Source organism: Erinaceus europaeus, chromosome X (genome assembly GCF_950295315.1).
Source record: "Erinaceus europaeus chromosome X, mEriEur2.1, whole genome shotgun sequence".
NCBI classification, from domain to species: domain Eukaryota; kingdom Metazoa; phylum Chordata; class Mammalia; order Eulipotyphla; family Erinaceidae; genus Erinaceus; species Erinaceus europaeus.
The window spans coordinates 55,896,980-55,901,548 of NC_080185.1; the positions used below are offsets into that span (position 1 = coordinate 55,896,980).

The following is a 4,569-nucleotide window of genomic DNA, read 5'->3' on the forward strand; positions in this document are numbered from 1 at the left end:
GGTGAAAAAGAAAAAGAATTCATCACACCCACTTGTAGGGGAATGCTAGCTGTCACTTCACATTTGCTGTGCGCAGGCATGGTCGTGGGCAGCCTGGCAGGTGCCATTTTATCCCCACAACAGTTGTTGGGTCACATTCCACAGGAGGAGAAACTGAGGCATGGAAATGAAACATATTCAAAGTTGTACCTTAGCCAAGTAGTAGTATCAGGATTTGGACCCATGCCTGTCCCACCCTGAGAGTGCATGAACTTTCCACCAGACTGGCCCGTCCTCCTATTCGGTCAGGACAGTTCTGAGGACTTGACAGGTAGCACGCACCTGATGGCAGTCTTTCTGACCCAAGAATAGTCTGATTTGGGACTGGGAGGCACCAACATGCTGCTGGGAACAGTGTATCTGACCTTTGTTCAACTATAGGGATTCCCCAGGTCTCCAGGGAGCCGGACACACCCAACTGCTGCTTCTGCAGGGATTAGGGCAGTAATTGCTCTGCAGTGGGGTATCTGTGAGTACAAGGGTTCACAGTAAACTTGGGGTGGGGTGGGGTGGGGTGGGGTGGGGTGGGGTGGGGTGGGGTGGGGTGGGGTGGGGTGTGGTGTGGTGGGGGAAGGAGGTGGTGAGTGGAGAAACTCACAGTCCCAGAGCTTTCTGGCACCCTCTTCAGGCAATACCGGCTCATTGCAGCTCCTTTCCCTGGCTTGTTGATTTGTGTGTGAAGCTCTGCCCTTAGAACTGCCCTGTCTCTCCTCCTCTTGCTCCTAGTCCTCTTCCTCCTTCTCCTCCTTCATTTTGGATATAGACAAAGATAAACTGAGAGGGAAGAGAAAGAGATAGAAAAGGATAAAGAAAGTTGCCTGAGGTACTGTTCCACCAATTGTTAAGCTTCCCTAGTGGAGGTAGGGACTGGGGACTTGAATCCAGGTCATCAAACATGGTAACGTATATCTTCTATAGAATGTGCCACCATCCAGACATTTTCATTTTTATTCTATCTTATTTCACCACATTCCGTGGCTTTAAGTACACTGCTGGGCAACCATGACTACAATCCATTATTGTCAGGATTTTTTTTCAGCTTTTCAAATGGAAACTCTAAACCCAATGAATTACTTCCCTGACTTGCACCACATCCCAGTCCCCAGTAACTACTATCTTCCTTTCTGCTTCTGTGGATTTGACTATCCAGGTATCTCATGTGAGTGGAATCGTGGTATTTGTCCTTTATGCTAGGTTTTCCCCCTACAGATGGGGACCAAAGCTTGAACCTGGGTCTTTGTACATAATGTCTGCTCTACCAACTGTGCCACCACCTGTCCCCCACCCTCTTTTTTTCCTGACCAGCGTTATTGTTGAGGCTTAGTGCCTGTCTGACTCCATGCTCCTGGTGTTGTTTTTTTTTTTCTTCCCTCTAGATAGAGGACTAGAGACAGAGAGAGGAGAAAAAAAGAGAAAGAAGAAGCACCGCAGCACTACTCCACTGCTTGTGAAGTTCCCCCCTGCAGGTGTTCCTATATGGTGGCTTGAGTCCAGACCCTTGAGTAAGAATAACTTGTTTGCTTTACTGTGTGAATCACCTCTCTGCTCTATGTATTATTTGATTTCTCCTAGCTGCTTGCTTGTTTCTTTCTCTCTCTCGCTGTCCCTCTCCATCATTTGGGCCTCATGCACAAATGATTTCACCACTTGAGGCTGGAGATATGTATATGTATATATATATATCCAGAGAGAGTGTGTGTGTCAGAGAGTGACAGGGACATAGAGAAACAGGAGAGACACTATAGCACCAGAGCTCCTTGTGAGCTGTGGTACTCCCACATGGTGCTGGGGTTCGAACTCAGACTGCGCGTATGGTGAGGTGGGAGCACTACCAGGTGAGCTCTCCCCTCCCCCAGTCTCTTGATGTGAATACAATTGTTGTCTCCACTGTACAGATAGAGAAATGGACGCATGACATGGCCTGACTGTAATTACAAAAGGCGCACACCAGGAATCAAACCCTGGCCATCTGACCCCAGAGCCCAGACCTTAACTACTATGCCATTGTCATCTACTGGGTGTTTAGAGTTCATTGCAGCTGTGGTGCTAGTTCTCCAGGAGCTGAAAAAAGAGGACAGTCACAGAGCGACAGGAACTTGGGGGGGGGGGAATAAGGTCATAAGCACATGGGGCCACAGGTGGCTCACCTAGTGTAGGGTGCATACTATCATGCTCCCGGACCTGGGTTCAATCCCTGGGTTACTGCATGGGAGTGTTTGTAACAGGGAATCTTCAAGAGTGAATGGTGGTATAATGCCGTGTTGTTTCTTCTGTCTGTCTCTGTCTCTATCTCTCTCCGCCTCTTGTTATCTACCTGACACGAAATAAAGATAAATGGTCACTGGGAGTGTGGAATCATGTAGGCACTGAGTCCCAGCAATAAACCTGGTGGCACAATAAACAAATAAATTGATTATAAATAAATACATATATAAAATAAAACAGCACTCAATGTATACGGAAGGCTAATTCCACGGGAGTGGTGGCTTACCTGCTTCCTTTCTCACACTCACTGTTTCTGCCCAGCCACTGTGAGGGAGCCAGTGGAAGTCAGCCACCTCACTATTTGGTGTTGAAACCAAACCCAGATCTCCCTCCCTCCCGCCCTGAGGCGGATCCTTTTCTCTGGCTGTTCTGGGGAGGAGTGAAATGCTTTTGTGAACCAAATGTAAACAGTATGGGAGCTCCAGAGACTGTTTCTCTATGCTTGGGCAGCCCTGCACATTGTAACCATTGTGTAGCTCCCCCACCTGAAGGTCCTGTTGGGCTCCCATTCTGGCCACATAGGGCTCAGGAACACAGCCAACTGCAGCTGTTTTGGAGAAAAAAACCCAACCCCCCCATAATCTTCCACAGAAGGGTAACATTGTTTATGGCTCCTAGACTGGATAAGAAACCAGGTTCAATGTATTAAGGCTTATCAGGCAAGATAGCTCTATCTGGGTGGTTAGAGCAAGGCATTAAAAGGCTCTATTAACAGGGTCAAGACCATCACTGGGGTTGACCCCGTCATTGACTAGGCACTTGTTGCAAAGCAGGTGGTGGCAGGCAGTGAAAAGTAAGATCCCTGCCCCCAGGAACATGCCCTGGCCAATGAAAAACTAAGAAAGCTCCCTGTATCCTTCCTACCTGAGAATGAGGTAAACCAGTGTAGGGGCAGTACTGCTGAATCGGAAAAATAACTGCAGTCTGATGTAGGCAGGGCTAGGAGAACAGGACAGGACGTTCCTCCCACCCACCTCCCAAACACACACACAAGAGGGTTGAAACAACTGAGGGTAGGGGGCGGGGTGATGGCTGCAGCTGGTGCAGGGGTGGAGCCATGTGAAGCCTGGGAGAAAACTGGCTTGTTTGGGAAAGAGTTTGGATTTTAGCCTGCAGGTTTCTCAACCTGAGAATGCCTCTTTGGAGTTACCCCAGAACCCCCAGGAGCTATTGGGGATGAGAAGGGAGGCCAGGGCCACTAGGAGACTGGGAATGCTCTGTGTCTCTCCAGCTAGAGCAACCCAACTCTTACTACTGTTAAAAGTTTCTGTGTCAGCCACCAGGTTCCAGATGCTACCATGAAGCCAACCAGACTTCCCTGTTCAGATGACCCCGCCAATGTGTCCTGGAGCTCTGCTTCCCCAGATCCCTGCCCCATTAGGGAAAGAGAGGGGCAGGCTGGGAGGATGGATCGACCTTTCAACGCCCATGTTCAGCAGGGGAAGCAATTACAGAAGCCAGACCTTCCAACTTCTGCACCCCATGGTGACCCTGGGTCCATACTCCCAGAGGAGTAAAGAATAGGAAAGCTATCAGGGGAGGGGATGGGATACTCTGGTGGTAGGCATTGTACCCCTCTTATCCTATGATCTTGTCCATCTTATAAATAAATAAATTTTTAAAAAAGTTTCTGGGGTTTATTTTAGAAAGAAAAAATAATAAATTACTGAGGGGCCATGAGGTGGTGCACCTGGTTAAGTGCTCACATTACAGTGTGCAAGGAACCAGGTTCAAGCCCCTGGCCCCCATATGCAGGGGGAAGGCTTCACAAGTGCTAAAGCAGGGCTTCAGGTGTCTTTCTTATCTCCCTCTATATCTTCCCCCTCCCCTCTCAATTTCTCTCTGTTTCTACCCAATAATAAATAAAAATATGTTTAAATTACTGACAAGTTTGAGAACTACTCTGTGTGGGTACTGGGTAAATAGTAAGTGGTTCCAAATTCTGTAATATTTACCCATGATCCACAGTGATAGCCTTCAAATATTGCAGTTTGTGTCTGTACAAATCGATATCTATATTTGTATTTATTTATTTATTTATTTTTAGATAGTGGCAGAGAGGGAGAGAGAGAAAAAGAAAAAAAGAAAAAGAAGGAGAGCGAAAAAAAAAGAGCAATGCGATGAGGGCTAGGCTCAAACCAGGGTCATTCACATGGTAAAGCAGTGAGCTATTTAGCCAGACCCATCTTTGCAAATATCTACACACACACACACACGCACACGCACACGCACACGCGTACGTGTATGTATAGATATATAATGATA

General features: G+C 47.6%; 1 long non-coding RNA gene across 1 annotated transcript; it reads left to right on the forward strand.

Annotated features, from left to right (window-relative positions):
* Positions 1-294: 294 nt before the first annotated feature.
* Positions 295-3,849, forward strand: LOC132535765 (uncharacterized). Its single transcript, XR_009547459.1, has 3 exons — positions 295-508; positions 1,416-1,541; positions 3,581-3,849. It is a non-coding gene; the product is annotated as an uncharacterized LOC132535765 (long non-coding RNA).
* Positions 3,850-4,569: the final 720 nt, after the last annotated feature.